Here is a 16,734-nt window from a genome sequence, read left to right as displayed (position 1 = left end):
GCACGAAAACAGAGGAGGGAACAGGATGGCCAGCAACACCTGCTGGCCAAAGGGGGAAGAGACATAAAAGGCAGGGTCAGACAGGTGCAGACCTTGACACACGATAGATGCGTGAGGGTTGGCAACCCTGAACATTGCTGGACTTGAACATGATGAACTACCAAGCTGACAGAGTCAGTATTTGAATAAACAAAGTCTGGTGTACAAACTCTGCTGAAGTAATTCACCACTATTCACTGCAGTAAGAGTTTGTAATCATAAAATGTTGCCCATTCTACCTGCTGGGAGAATTCACCGCAGTGGTAGTTGTATATTTCCCACCGAGCTCCAATGCAACCAGTCACTAGTCAAGCTGTACGAAGCTATCAGCAAACTACAAATGGCGCACCTGGATGCATTTTTCATTGTTGCTGGCGACTTCAATCCTACTAATATGAAGTTGGTTCTATCTAAATTCTATCAGCATGTGAGCTTTGCCATAAGAGGGGAGAACTGTCTGGACAAAGTCTACTCAAATGTGCATGAATTTGTCATGCTCAAGTCCAGCCATGTTCAGATTTGCTGTGATGTACAGTATTGGCATTTTATTGCTTACTACTCCACACCAGTAGGGGACACTTTCCTATGCCGAAATGTGTTGCATTGTTCATGTATGAATAAGACCAGTGTAATAGTGTGGCAATAAGCGTACGGTTGTGTTTTGTGAGAGCTAATATATTGATGTGATACGTGCCAAACTATAAGTTATATTGAGAGCATATAACAGTTGCCAACACTTACGCATCTGGTGTGTGTCAGGGTCTCTACCAGTACATAACTACAGTAGCATCAGGTCTATTTGAAGCAATTATTAAATAGTCAAGAATACAATTGTCATTTATTTGACCGCCATCTGTAAGTTGCAGCCTGTTTAGCAGCATTTCAATTGTGCACATATGCTAACATTATTAAGGGGAAATTATTAACATTATTAAGAATATAATTTCATATCACAATGAAAACGCAATTCCAGGGATACATTTCCCCTTGTGGCAGAGCATCCAATGACTTGACTGGAAGTGTGCGCTGCAGCCAATCACACGCTGTGAGGAGGAGTCAGTCACAGGTACAAACTGAAAGTAAGGAAGGGAGGAAAAGAGTAACTGAGTCTCAGGTTCAGCTGTTTGAATTTCGTCTTGAAAGGTAAGAGGAGAAAGAATTTTTCTCATATTGTTTTTTTCCCGAAAAGGTCATAACTATAAAAATACATACAAACTGGCTAACAGGTTGAAATCCATGACTAGACATATTTGCCACGATTACTGCAAGAAACTTGATTTTTCTTTTCATTATAATTTTCTCTTATGTTAATAGTTGATAACACTCACTGGACAACTAGCTCACTGGTAAAGTCTAGTTAGATATACGTGTCATTAAAAACAAAATAATTTTAGTTTTCGTCTATTCTGTGAAAGAGATACGAACTGCTGCAGCCTTTGATTTTCCAACATTCAAACACTATGTCATATTCTACATTTGACTGTTCCGGTTGAAAATAAGGCATGTTCGGCCCCCAGTCCAGACCAATTCAGTTATTTTCCAAATTTTCTAGGCCCCCTGCCACTCTGAGGCCCTTGGAATCGTCTTAACTTGCCCCCACCTTATGGTGTCCTTGGTTGAAGTAACAAATTTAATGTACTTGTCTTGAATCTCATATTCTACATTTGACTGTTCCGGTTGAAAATAAGGCATGTTCTGCCGTATCATGTTAACATACTGTCTCATGGGCCTAGATTAGATAATAATAATAATAATAATAATAATAAATAATTCATATTTAGCCATGGTTGCGTTGCTACAGATTTTGCGCCCCATGAAGGCATATCATATTGGGGCCCCCAGTCCAGACCAATTCAGTTACTTTCCAAATCCGAGGCCCTTGGAATCATCCTAACTTGCCCCCCCCCCTTATGGTGTCCTTGGTTGAAGTAACAAATTTAATGTACTTGTCTTGAAATGTGACTGTATCTTATATCAGATGTTATTGGTGTTTTTACACACACACACACACTTGAAATTATGTCTTTGTGGGGACTCTCCAATCATTTCTATGGGGAAAACACTAATCTATGTATATATATATAATGGTGTGTTTCAATACAGCTAATAAAAAGTTCAAAAAGGAAGTTGTTGTTGTTATGACCTGACGTCATTCACCAGGCATACTTGGATACTTGTCATACTCAGGACATGATCTTTATCAGAAACTTCACCAACTTCCTGAACATTTCCCAGAAACATAAAAAAATGTAATAAAATACTTCAAATTATATTGATTCTCCTACTGATAATGATTTAAGATTAAGGGTAAATAGCTGTTAAAACTTTATTCTGCCTTGGACACTTTTCTCAGCTGTCCTGTTATACTGTTCTCAGCTGTCCTGTTATGCTGTTACTAAGTGCTATAAGTGTCCAATTCATTGGTGTCGATCGCATGGTATCAGGGTCAGCGCCCATCTGACCCTGTCTGACGTGTTCCATTTTGACCAACAGGTGTCACTGATCATCCTGTTTCTCCTTTCCTCTTGTAATCTTCAGCCCTAATATATCTCTGTTTCCTGTGCTGCTGTGTAGTTCGACGGGTTAGTGTGCAGTTCAGAGACTAACACGCTCTAATTTCTGTGATGGTCCACACCTGCCATTTGTTAGTCCTTGTTATCTATGTATTTAAGTGCTCGTCCTCATTCTGTTCCTTACTGAGTCATTGTGTTTGTTAGGTTCGTAGCGGTCTGAGCTTGTGATGATATTACTGTGTGAAGCTGCTACCCTGAATCTGTTATCTGTACCTGTTATCTACAGTTGTGGTTGTTCCCTAGCATTAGATTTACCGAGTTTTTATTTTCTGCTGAGAGTCCCAAGGTGTTTGTCACCCCTGCTGTGATTTTCGCAGGTCTTCAGCTCCGTTCTCCTCCTGCTTTTGTTGTGCAAACACACCCATTACCTGTGAGGCCTGGTACATTTGCATTTTTTACTCAGAGTAGCTCAAATACAAGGCAGACCAAACCTCTGTGTGTGACATGGAAACCTTCACAAAAGTCTGCCATATCTATACAAAATATCCCACACGCTGACTGACCTGCAAATATGAAAGACACACATTCACAAAATATATGGAAACACAAGTCTGTTTTATTTATAAAAAAATTGAGTGTTTCAAACTTTGCAGTGTTTGCAGACCCAGTGACCATCATCCCTGCATTTTGCGCAAGTGAGTTTGTAACACTTTGCACAGGTAAACATGCTACGATTTCTGTTGCAGTTCTCCTGTACCTGAGTTGTCCATACAAGTCCTGGCACAGCAGCAGCCTTCCTCTCTGTCCCCATTGCCTTTTGTTGCATAAATCGGCAATGGAGTTCCTTGGCTAGAAGACTCAAAAAGAATCTTCTTTTGCCTTCCCATCCTGTACATGCCTTGTACAGAACGTAGGGATTTGCCACCACCAGGTCCAGCATGTTTTAAAATACAGCTACTGGCCACCTGCATGTTGCTGCTCTTATGGAATACATGCGCGCCATTTGGTCCAACACATTTACACCACACTGTAACAGCAGAGATAGAGAGAGTCATGAGTGTATTTGCTTTTTCTACCTGATATTGGCCTGTATAGTACATATCAGAAAACATTGTAGCACTGATGTAACAGTGCTTTCAGTGTTTGACATTTCAGCTACTCTGAGTAAAAAATGCAAATGTCCCAGGCCTCTCAGGTAATGGGTGTGTTTGCACAACAAAAGCAGGAGGACAATGGCCTGCGAAAATCTCAGCAGGGCTGCTAGTAGGTGTTAGGTCGATGGAATTTACACAAATAATTTGGCAAATCTAGTGCTAGTTCTACTCCTGCTGTTTGCCCTGTTCCCAGTTGCATTCCTTTTAGTTTAAGTATTACCTTTTCCTGGTTAGGAACGTATCCCCAACAATTACTAGGGGCACTACAGTACTCACTCCTGAAGCTGGTTTGCATTAAGAACAGTGAGATGGTGGACAGAAAAAGGTTTTATTGAAATGTTATTATTTATTAAGTTTGCTGTTTTATGTCACTCTGGTGTATTGCACATTGCGCAAAGTGTCATACTGCTTTGTCATAGGCAGAAACTGCTACAAGGAGTGGCAATAAGAGAGCTAAAAAAAGACAATGAACAAAGCCCAGAGGAAAGTAAATAGTTTGAAATAGTGTCATTTGACAACAGTGTTCCTTTTTTTTGTTTCTGCTTATTTTCGGTGCATTAATCAGTTATGGCAGAAATTCAGTTCAAATCAGGCAGAATGTTGCCAGATTTGACAAAATTCAATGTAAGGGCCAGTCATAAAGTTTGATATTTACTGTTTCAAAAATATTGCAACTGAAAAAAAAATCTTTGTGCGCTTGCTCTTTGGAGGGGTTTCCATCCATCCATCCATCCATCCATCCATCCATCCATCCATCCATCCATCCATCCATCCATCACCGTAACCGCTCAATCCCAGCGGAGCCTATCCTGGGAACAATGGGCACAGGCAGGAACCAACACACTGCAGGGTGCACACACACACAACCACAAGGCCAATTTAGACTCGCCAATCAACCTGCCCTGCATACTTTTGGACCGTGGGAGAAAACCAGAACCCCCTGCGGAAATGGGGAGAGCATGCAAACTCCACACAGAGAGGATCCGGGACGCAACCCAGGACATTTTTGCTGTGAGGCAGCAGTGTTAACCACTGCACCAGCATGCCACCCTGAAGGGGATTCATCAACAGTATTTGGGGCCCGCTACCGGGCACAGACCCCTACTCCGCCCCCCCCCCCCCCCGTGGTTGCTCTGCCTGCAGCTTTGCCCCCCGTGGTTCCTGTGCCTGCAGCTTCTACAGTGGTATTCTCTGGAATACTTCCTGGACTGGGGGGGCAGGGAGGTTAGTTATGAGTATAGGTAGGGGGAGACGGAAAGCCCCAATAAATATTAAAAGTGGGCACTGTAAACGGCCTACCTTTTGTGGTCTGTATTTAAATGCTAGGAGTATTAGAAACAAAATTCATAATTTAGAGGCTTTAATTTCATCAAACACTTATGACATTATAGGAATAACTGAAACATGAATAACTGACAATGATGGTGAAAAATGTAATATGGGCGGTAATACGTTGTTCTGTAGGGACCAGATAGGCCAGAAGGGAGGTGGTGTTGCAGTATATGTAAAAGAAAACTTGCAGGCAAGGGAGCTCATTGATAAAAATAAAAGTACAGGAGCTGTATATATAAAACTAGATGCTAAAAACTCTAATGACCTAATTGTCACTGTTTGTTATAGAGCATTTAATGTAGCTGCAGAGGAAAGCAGAATGTTATATGACGATATCAGGATTATGAGTAATAAAAATGATGTGGTGGTTATGGATGATTTTAATTCACCCGGGATACAGTGGGACACAGTCTCTGGCTCCTCTGTGAGATGGTGGAATTAATACAGGATTGTTTCTTTACTCAGTTTGTTAATACCCCTACCAGGGGAGAAGCCCTTCTTGATCTTGTTTTTGGACTTGGTAGGATAGACTGAGACTGTTTCTATCTACTGGTTGACTTTCCTCTGGTTTAATCTGGGACTTTAAGACAAGCAAAAAACCAGCACAAATAATTGTGTTATCCTGTTAAATGTACACTGTCTATTAAAGTTTCAGATAGGCAAGACTTATAACATTTGCTGTCTAGCTCCCACTTCCATGTTATAGTTTAATTATTAGCCGTTACCTTAATGATAACAGACGGTCAATGTGAATGAGGAATTTTCTGTACAGAAGCAAACAAAAGGCTCTTCCTGATGGTCACTATGCAAGTGAGAGAGGTCAGTGAAGTTAATGGATGAATTAATGTTATCTGTACACTTTACCTCAACAGAATTGTCTGTATAGCATTGTGAATATGCAGATGGCCTCTTTAGATTTTAGTCATAAATCTGAATAGATTATGACTTTCGCACTGAGTTTTGCAAATTTCTTTTTGTCTTTCCCTAGAACTTGTAATTCTGCTTGAAAAGTTTGTGGAGAAGGTATCCGCAGGATCCATTATGGATTTTAATCAGGTGTCTGGCTACAGGTGGAGGTATCAGGCAAATGCTTCTCGGGAGGTCTTGCGACAATACGCCCCCAGGGTCAGCAGCGACCCCTCAGGAAGCTTGCCGTCACGTCTGGGGCTCTCAAAGTATGGAAGACAAGAAAAGGTATCTGTAAGCTTAACATACTGATGGTTTCATATAATTACTTTGCATATTTTACCAAAATGCATACACAAGCATACGAGTGACATGTTTTTACACTATTATACTTATTGTAAATAAGTTTTATTTGGATGGATTGGTATGAAAATATTGACAAAAAACTGTTATTTGAAAATTAGGAATAACTTGCCCATCGCCAAACATTTGACAATTGAAACTTATTCATAGACTTATTTATACACACATCCTGCCTGTAATGCTTAGTTAAAGAAGCAGTTATTTGAATCACTTGATCTAACCTCACTTTACTGGTCTGTGGCTATAGGTCTTCTCCAGCACAGGGAAAATGTTGGAACCTATTTGTCTAATTGAGAACACGACAAATAATGAGCTCAAAGTCAATCAGGAAGCAGTAGACATTTTAAGCTCCTTCCATAACCCTGTAGTTGTGGTGTCTTTAGTGGGCATGTACCGCACTGGCAAGTCCTACCTGATGAATTGATTGGCTGGGAAGAATAAAGGTACAGTACGCGCTGCATTTCTCTGTAAATTTAATTAAGTTTTTCCTGATACATTTGCATCTCCCAGCTTAGGACACACTAATCTGTTCCTGATATTTCAGGATTTGCTCTGGGCTCCACTATCCAGTCTAAGACAAAGGGTATCTGGATGTGGTGTGTTTCTGTTCCTGGTAGAGAAGAACAAACACTGGTCTTGCTGGACACTGAAGGACTGGGAGATGTGGAGAAGGTACTGTACAGTAATGCTTGAAGAAATTGCAAAGGAATCATTTAACAATTGATATATAAAATACAAAAAACCACAGCCAATTCAAGGATTTCATCTATCTTAAAAATCTTCACACACGCTACAAAATTAAAGAAACATACCTGGCCATATAGATACTAATTAATATTTATCATTTATCAATTGATATATAAAATACAAGGAATCTACAGTTAATGAGCAAATTCAAGGATTTTTTCTGTCTTCAAAATCTTTACATACGCGACAAAATTAATTAAACGTATACCTTGCCCATGTAGACATTCTTTAATCATAAAATGATCATTTCAAACTCCTAGGAGGACACGTTAGAACTCTGCTCTCTCGCCACCAGTTTTCCCTTCTTCCTGTAGGTCTCCTGCAGTTACTCTGGTTTTCTCCCCAAATTTTGTGTTCATAGTGTGTAGGTCCTCAGATAGGCTCCAGGTTCGCCAGGACAACATGTCACTACTATAAGCTTAATGGCTGCATTTATAGAGATTTGTTTCATCAAAGATTTTCAAGAGTTTATTCTACTTTTACAGTGTCATAATTAGCGATAAGATAGAATTTCACATAGAGTAACAAGTTAAATTTGAGTTATGTGTTTAACACCATTATAAAAAATATAAGTTATTTGGTTGATATTATTAATGATGCAAAAGAACTTTTTGCAAAAGCCCATCACCCAACATTTGACAATTGCTCGAGCTAAGGTTTAAAAAGAATTGTCTTTATTGTAACAGGGGGACGAGACAAATGACCACTGGATTTTTTCCCTGGCTGTGTTACTAAGCAGTACCTTCATCTACAACAGCATTGGTACCATCAACAATGCTGCTGTGATGAATCTACAGTATCCTACCAACCTGAACATTTCCAGTTTCTATTCCAGGAATACTGCATGCAGAGCTGAAAAGTAATTATGATGTCTGATGCAGAACCTACTACTATTTCAGGTTCTGGTACTCCCTAGAAGTATTTTTCCCACTGACTAACTGAGGAATAAATAATCATCATAACAAGAAACAAATCCACAGTCTAAAGCAGGGAATTTGTTTTTACTGTCCTGGACAGAAATACACAAATGACTCTAAACTTAATGCTTCGATCAGGACTTGGCTGCCATCTGTTGGTTATACAACATCCATTCGCCACTATCTTCAAAATCACTGAAGGGTTGGTAGACAGTGGATTGGTGGATAGATTAACCATAATAAATATTTTCTTAATCTCTGCAAATTATATAATTGTTGCTAATTAAACATGCCAAGGATCTATTTGTGGTAAAAAAATATCCTTATGAAAATAGTTTCAATGGTCAATGGTGTTCCATTTTCACATCAAGGCACAAAGTGGACATGGGCAGTAGATAATTTGGTCTTCTGATGATCACATACTTGTAGTTTCCCTGCACTGACTTTGATATTCTTGTATTTGAGAAACATGCTGTAGTTTGATGCTTCTGCTTCCTTTGTCTGTCACTTTCTTGCTCAATCTAATAGAATTGTTACCTGAATCTACTAGGTTTCTCCGCTCAACATGCTGACCTTGCCATCTCTCACCACTGAAAATAGATTTTCTAGATTTTCTTCCTCAACTGCGGCATCTAACAGATATGTGACTGAGCTGACAAAACACATCAAGGTAAAGTCCAGTGATGAGGATGAAGCTGGTGCTTCAGCTGAGTTTGTCCGCTTCTTCCCCTCCTTTATCTGGGCAGTAAGAGATTTTACCCTGGAGCTTGAGGCTAATGGGAAACCCATAACTGCTGATGGATATTTGGAGAACTCCCTCAAGCTGAAGCCTGGTAAGTGCATAACACTGCCATTCACTGTTTACTCCATGAAGTCTATAGTACACATGAATGGAACAATGATTTGTTTTTTTTAGAATCATTACTCAGTTTTAGTTAACATTCTTGTTAAGAATGTTTTGGAATCTTAAGGTTAGAAACCAGACGTAAATATTACAATATGAATTTGCTCATGATATTTACAATATATCACAATCTCAGACAGTGTTAATTATAAGAAAAACCTTACCATACCTATTTGTACAGGAATGATTCTGTCCTGGGCCAGCATGGTGGTGCAGTGGTTAGCACTGTTGCCTCACACCTCTGGGTCCCAGGTTCGATTCTCCACCTGGGTCACATGTGTGTGGAGTTTGCATGTTCTCCCCATGTCGTCGTGGGGTTTCCTCCGCGTACTCCGGGTTCCCCCCACAGTCCAAAAGCATGATGAGGCTAATTGGACTTGCTAAATTGCCCGAAGGTGTGCGTGTCAGAGTGAATGGTGTGTGAGTGTGACCTGCGATGGGCTGGCCCCCCATCCTGGGTTGTTCCCTGCCTCATGCCCATTGCTTCCGGGATGTATTAACATATATTTCCATGTAGTGAACTTGAAAATGAAACGTCAAATTGGAAAATGAAAAGACAAAAAGGTTTTTTAATTTGATTTTTTTAATGATTGGAAAATTGTGCTATTTCATTTTAATTTTAATTTTTGCGCACAGACTTGTGCCAAAGTGGAGATTATATTTTCTTTTTATCATTTTCATTTTATTTTTTGAAGAAAATACCTCCCATACAGCCCATTTAGCCTAAACAAAATACAGCTTTTATAGTCTTGATCACTCGCTATAAATTTTGTTATATTGAAATGCTCTCCGTACTAATGGTAATTTAATAAACATTAACAACACTTATGGTGGTTTTTGCTTATTCTGGTGGTCTAGAATAGCGCCGATGTGTTTTCAGGTGCTCGGGCATAGCGCTACTGCCCTGCAGAACTTTGCAGAGTGTGAATAAGCTGCAATTTAAACTCTCATAATTACATAGGAATATTAAAGGAAAACATTCGTTATAATGAACTGAAGCATTTTAGAATTCATTATGATCATTTCATAAAAATAATTTCTTCAAATGATACATCTGTTTAAAATTGATATTGATGTCAAACGCATTTTCAATGTCATCGACTAATCGCAACAGCCCTACTCCGGTATATCACGGCTGTGATTATCTTCGACACTCTGCCTGCGGTTTTTGCCTGTGACCGAATCACAGCTGTGATATATTGGAATACAACCGCATGAGGACGAGTATGTTATTGCTTAATTTTCTTAGTAAATTTGTTGTAAGTTGTGGTATAAAAATGTGCAATCTTCAGATACTTATCTGCGGCTCCTGGAACAGAAACTCTTCTATTTTAATCATTTCAAATATATGTTTCTCATTTATTTTTTTCCCATAAAGGCTGCCATATAAATGTTACCTCCAGCAACAGTGCCCGAGAATGTATTCGGAAGTACTTTCCCCGTCGAAAGTGCTTCGTCTTCGATATGCCTGTCCACAAGGAAAAGCTTAAGATTATTGATCAGCTGAGTGATTCTGACCTGGAAAAAAAGTTTGTTAAGCAAGCTACAGAGTTCTGCAGTTATGTGCTTGGAAATTCCCAGGTGAAAACCATCAAAGGAGGAATTAAAGTCACCGGGAGATGTAAGTTCAAAGTCCTCACAAAAATAACTGTTGAATTATTTATGCAAAGTTAGGCTAACTGGTGTGTTTAGTTCAGTTAATAGTGTATAATTGTTTAGGTACTCTCTGATGGTCTAGCGTCCTGCCAATTGGGCACTGTGATGCCTGGGATAAGTTCAAGGTCCCTAGAACATTGATAGAACATTCATAAGCAGCATGTAAATATACCTATTTTACTTTATTATACATCATAAATCACACATTATAATAAGAAACATAATTGCATTATCATACTTACATGCTGCTTATGAATATTCTACAAATGTACTATGAAGGTGCACTGAATTTATAATGCATTCGCAGAACAAACATTATGAAAGAGCAGTTAATGTAAAACGTAACTGTATGGATTATGTATGAACTACAGTCTGTTACACCACTACACAGAACCCTGTCCAGGTTAACTGACCTGTTCTATGCCTCTCTCACAAAATGTCATCTCTTTGGTTCTCTCCATTTCATGATGCAATGTGTCTCAGTGCTGGCTAAGCTGGTGATGACGTATGTGGATACCATAAAAAGCGGGAAGGTTCCTTGTCTGGAGAATGCAGTGGTAGCTCTAGCTCAGATGGAAAACTCAAAAGCAGTTGAGGAGGCACACAGCCTCTACAAGCGGCTGCTGAGCGGGAGGGTAGTGTTACACACCGAGACACAGGAGGAGCTTTCCAATGTCCATGAAATCTGCCTGAAGGAGGCGCTGCAGCTCTTCCTTGATCGCTCATTCAAAGATGATGATCAGTGTTTCCAAACACAACTCATGGTTCGTAGGCACCTTAAATATACTTCATTCACTTTCCTTGATTCACTTAAACCTAGGATAAATAAAGCTGATGTTTATGAAATGGAAGCATTGAATGTGTTATTTTTACTATTATTATTATTATTAGAAACTATTAGAAACACTCTACTTAGTCTCCAAATATCAAAGTTTTTCTGTATGTGGCTTTGAATATTTAAAAGCATCTAATGTTTTTTTGTGGATTTTTGTTTCTTGTGTCAACAGGATCTTGTAAGAAATGAATATGATAGGAAGTGTCAGGAGAACGAGGAGCTCTCCCTGAAACACTGCACTGATCTGCTGATGCAACTAGGGGCTTATTTGAAGCCAGATTGTTACCTGACACCAGGCGGTTATCAGTACTTCCAGGAAGACCTGGAAAATGTAATTTTTCGGTACAGAAACACAAAAGGCAGAGGCATCAAGGTAGAATAACTATGCAACTTTTGCCAAATAACGAAATATAGGACAGAGAACAACGAACATCAATGAGAGATCTGGGGAAACTGATTCAGACGCAGACTTAAATACACAGGACTAAACAAGTAAAACTGGAAACAGCTGGTTAAAATCGGGGTTTCACACGAGGTAAATGAGGGGGCGTGGCACATACGAGGACTGGACCAGCCGGGTGTGACAGCTAGCTTATTACAGGGAGGGGTGACTCTGAGGCTGGGGATCTGTGCAGAAGTCGGAAGGCGGCTGGTTCAAATCCTGTGAATGCCAGGACTGATTCTAGTTCACTGGGCCCTTGAACAAGGCCCTTAACCTGCAATTGCTTTGCCCAGGGTACAATGTTACCCAACATCCAGTCCTGCAAGCAGGTCCTCCAACTTACAGGAAAAATTTGGGGTTTGGTGGCAGGATTGTCACTCCAGCCACCGGAATAACATCTGTTCAATTCCATTTGAACTAGTGTGGTGCTGAGGTATTACCTGCCGCATGGCTGATTGTCTTGTGGTGGATGCAGCAATGTGTTGTATCAGTGCACGCTCCTAATTTCCTCATATTACACCTGATTTCTTGGGACAAAAATGTGTGTTAATTATGTCACTTGTTTACTGGAAAGCATTTGCATTGTAGTTGGAATTTATACTGATATTACGAATAGGGGTAAGGTAAGCGTTAATATGAAGATATAAAAATATACATTTCTGTTAAAGTGTGCACTAATAATAAATAAATGTAATCCAACTATAATGTTTTAGCATTTAGAAAATGCATTTTTTTTAATGATAGCTTGACTTGTGCAAGTAGATCCTGTGAACATTGCCAGTCCATAACAAGGTTGGTTTTTCAGGCAGAACAGGCTTTGAAAGAATACCTGGCTAAAAGCAATGAACTGGGCAGAACGATACTGGTGGCAGACAGAAGTCTCTCTGAATATCAAAAGCGTATAGAAGGTGAGAGAGGCATTAAACAGCTCTTGATGTTACCATAATATTATATGTGGGCTGTGAAGTTCCAGTGATAATTTATAGTAAATTTTGTTTGCCGGCTGTCATAATACATAGAGAGTATATAAAAGGATTCACGCCCAATCTGTTACAGTCTGAAACACTATCATTTACTTCATTCAGGATACTGACTGTTGATGCATTTTGATGTGGTTCAAGTATAGTATTTATATTCTTTTAATTTTTTAATGCAGAGTACACCATATGATAGACATAGCATGAAATGTATATGTGATATATGTTTAATATTTTCGTTATTCAGAGGAAACATCAGCTATATAAACTGTTCTAAAAAAATTATGATTAATTCTAACTTTCAGAATGGAAACTGAATGATGATGAATAATGCTTAAAGTATCTGTAGGTGCATGTAAGACTAGACTGTGGTGCCATGACAATTGTTCTCCATTCTAGAGCAACAAGCCCATGCTAAGATGCTGGAGGTGAAAGCAAAGGCTGCAGAAGTACAGATGGTGGCTATGGAGAGAAGAATTGAGGATGTGAAGAGAGCACAAGAAGAAAATAATAGACAGCTGATGGAAAAAATTGAGAGGGAACACAGAGATATGCAGTCCGAACATGAGCGAGTTCTTCAGCAAAAGCTGAGGGTATCATCTGATTATAATTCTGACTTTGTATCCTATTTCCCCATTAAGAAATACTCAGGATGTGGGACCAGTGATGAAAAGGTTGCTTTTATGTTGATGATCTTTAATGTTAGATCGTGACCAACCATGTCACCCCTTTGTTGCGTTGCAGGAGCAGAATGCCATGCTGCAGCAGGGTTTTGACAGAAATGCAAGACAAATGCAGAGAGAGGTTGATCAGCTACGACATTTGATCCAAGAGCAAAACAAAAGCAAAGACCGTGATCGGTGTACTATCTCCTAATGAAAGGCTGTATGAAATAAATAAATGAAAATGAGGGCCAAGGAATGAAGCTTTCAAATTTCAAATAATGACTTTGGAGAAAAGATTATAGAATAGAATAGAATTTCTTCACTGAACTTTAAACTATGTTTGTTTAAACAAGTATATCAGCATAGTGTGATACTCGTAATTCATTAGATTCTGTATGTATATGGACAGTGAAACATTTTTTTTTTATTATTATTTTGTTTCTGTAGACCATCACAATAAATTTGAAATGAAACAATGAAAATATGCTTGCAGTGCAGATTGTAAGTTTTAATTTACAGTCATGAACAGCTATATTGGGCAACATGCTGATATTATAACCATTTGTTTAATGAGATGAGCTACTTGGTGGCCACTGGTTAAACAAATCACTTTGGTGATGATGCACAGTGAAGCACATAGATTTCGGATTTACAACAGAAGATGCCAAATTGGTAGCCCAGGAGAGGATTACCAGCATCCCATGATTTGGAATTTGCAGATAGACAGAACTTTTGATGGAGGATAAACAGTGGAACTGACTTCTGAATATGCATTTGCATGCTGAACTCCAATATAAGGGAGATGAAAGCTATATGAAGTAAAACAGCATTTTCTGCCATCAAACCACCCATTTTACCATAATACTTAGTGAATATGGTAAATTTGTGTTCTTAAACATATATCATTGTATAGTACATATAGGGATTGACATAACTGGTATGCTAATATGTATTTGTGGTATAAAGCAGTGGTAGGTAGCCCTGATCCTGGAGTACCGGTATCCAGCATGTTTTCTATCCTACCTGATGAGTTACTATCTGCCTGAGATCAGGTGTGGTTCCTCAGAAACCAGGTAGGATGGAAAACCTGCTGGACACCAGCACTCCAGGATCAGGGTTGCCCACCCCTAGTATCAAGGTTAAAATGCACAGTTATTTGTTGACTCAATAAACAAACTGTTTTTGAAATAACTAACTTTACTGTAGCTCACTTACTGCAATTGTCATATGAATTCTCCACTAACTAACCAACCCTCCACCGCACATGCGCAGTTTGTAATAACCACTGCAGTAATAAAATTCTCCAGCAAGGCTACTACAAACAACCCTTAAAATGCACTGGAGGCAACTTTCCATCTCTGCCCAAGAGCATGACGGGCCCATCTTCTGTGCTTCCATCGGTAAGTTACCCAGTGATGCATCACTGAATAGAACAAACTTCAGTTTGTCCGGTTTTCCTAAAAACTGGAACTTCAGCTGTCACGATCATGGATGGGCGGACAGGCGATCGTGTGGGTAGGTGGCCAAATATTAGGCAGACCAGGCGAAATCGGGAAAAACTGGGGTTTATTCTGGGAACGGAACACAGGGAACATCGACACAACAGTAGATCCACAATGACGGACAAGGGGAACAGGTCAGACCAGGACTTAAATACACAAAGACTAATCAAAGGAAGCGGACAAAGCTGGAGACGATCAGGGAAGCACACGTGGGTAATCAGGGGGCGTGGCACACACGAGGAGCGGACGAGCCGGGCAAGACATCAGCTACATATAGTCAGTTTATTTAAATTATTAATTATTCAATTAATTATTTAATTATTATTTTAAAAATATATACTTTAAATTTTAGCTCACATACCTGGCATGTGTTAGGAATGTCTGTACCAATACCTAACAGGTGTCCGGTGTTCTGATGAGTTGAGCTGCTTTGTCGAGTTAGGCTACTGCAGCGCTAATCGATAGCCGAGTCTGACAAGCTAACCTTAACCCCTAACCCCAACTCCTAACCCTGACCCCTACCCTTACTAAAAAAAAAGTAAACTTAAAGTTCATTTTATTAAGTACACTTCTTGAGACTAAATTGGCCCACTTTTAGTTTATTAAAGTATATATATATATATATATATATATATATATATATATATATATATATATATATATATATATATATATATATATATCCATCCATCCATCCATCCATTTTCCAAACCGCTTATCCTACTGGGTCGCGGGGGGTCCGGAGCCTATCCCGGAATCAATGGGCACGAGGCAGGGAACAACCCAGGATGGGGGGCCAGCCCATCGCAGATATATATATATAATATAGTATATAATATATAAGTGTATTTATTTAATAATATTAGTTATTTGTAATTTTATACCTGAAATTGCTACAAACAGCACAGTAGCGATATCAGTACATGTAGATTACACTAATAACAATTTGCAAAACTTCTTAGAGATAGTTTTTTCTTAGTCACTCAAAATGAACAAATATTGTTTTGAATGCCAAAATTAAAGATAAAATACATTTTACACATAAGCTAGACTTTTCTCAATGTCAGTTTAAGCCAGGTATACTTAAGTGAGACTTTGTTTAGTATATCTCTGTTAAGTACATAAGAAGTTTACTGAGAGTATACTTATAGTATACATATAGTACACTTAAATATACTTCTTTTTCGTAAGCGTAACTCTAAACCCAACCCCAACCACTGAAGACAGATTGTAGATGCACAAAAGTGCATGTGTATAAGTTAAAAGTAACAATTTAAAGAGTTTTAAAAATATTACTCACCCGAGACGGTGGAACTGCACATGCGCAGAAAGGCTCGGTAGCACGTCTCGGTAGGTAGTATTGGTCGATAGAACACCGGTCTATCTGTGTATTTGAAACAATTATTAAATAGTATGGCATACAATTGTCACTTATTTGACCTCCATCTGTAAGTCCCAGCCTATTTAGCAGCATTTCAATTGTGTATACCTGTTAACTTCATTAAGAATATAATGTCATATCGCAATCAGGAAGCAATTCCACGGATACATTTCCCCTTGTGGCAAAGCGTGAACGTGACGTCAGAGGTACACAGCGTAAGTAGCTGAGAGTACACGTACTGCAGTCAGACTCTCTCGGCTAAACCCGCTCTCTGGAATTCCCCCTGGTTTGGGTAATAAAATAACGCTTGCTGAGTCGACAAATAAGAACCGGTTGCAAGGGGAAGGCTATGTATATAAACGTCATAACTTTATGAAGTACAGCGCCGTCTACCAATGACT

General features: G+C 39.2%; 1 long non-coding RNA gene and 1 pseudogene across 2 annotated transcripts; one reads left to right on the top strand and one right to left on the bottom strand.

Annotated features, from left to right (window-relative positions):
• Positions 1–1,152: 1,152 nt before the first annotated feature.
• On the top strand, positions 1,153–13,756 carry LOC125721107 (guanylate-binding protein 1-like; annotated as a pseudogene).
• Positions 10,244–16,634, bottom strand: LOC125721132 (uncharacterized). Of its 2 annotated transcripts, none has more exons than XR_007385694.1 (4): positions 16,442–16,604; positions 16,253–16,336; positions 11,181–11,347; positions 10,244–10,343 (listed from the first exon to the last, which is right to left on the bottom strand). It is a non-coding gene; the product is annotated as an uncharacterized LOC125721132 (long non-coding RNA). The 2 variants fall into 2 exon arrangements; XR_007385696.1 differs by lacking the exon at positions 10,244–10,343 and adding an exon at positions 12,249–12,335 and having other exon boundaries at positions 11,249–11,347; positions 16,442–16,634.
• Positions 16,635–16,734: the final 100 nt, after the last annotated feature.

This window comes from Brienomyrus brachyistius, unplaced genomic scaffold (assembly GCF_023856365.1).
Source record: "Brienomyrus brachyistius isolate T26 unplaced genomic scaffold, BBRACH_0.4 scaffold32, whole genome shotgun sequence".
In the NCBI taxonomy this organism is placed as follows: Eukaryota; Metazoa; Chordata; class Actinopteri; order Osteoglossiformes; family Mormyridae; genus Brienomyrus; species Brienomyrus brachyistius.
The sequence above is the reverse complement of the archived record's forward strand: the minus strand, read 5'-3'. Positions and strand labels throughout refer to the sequence as shown.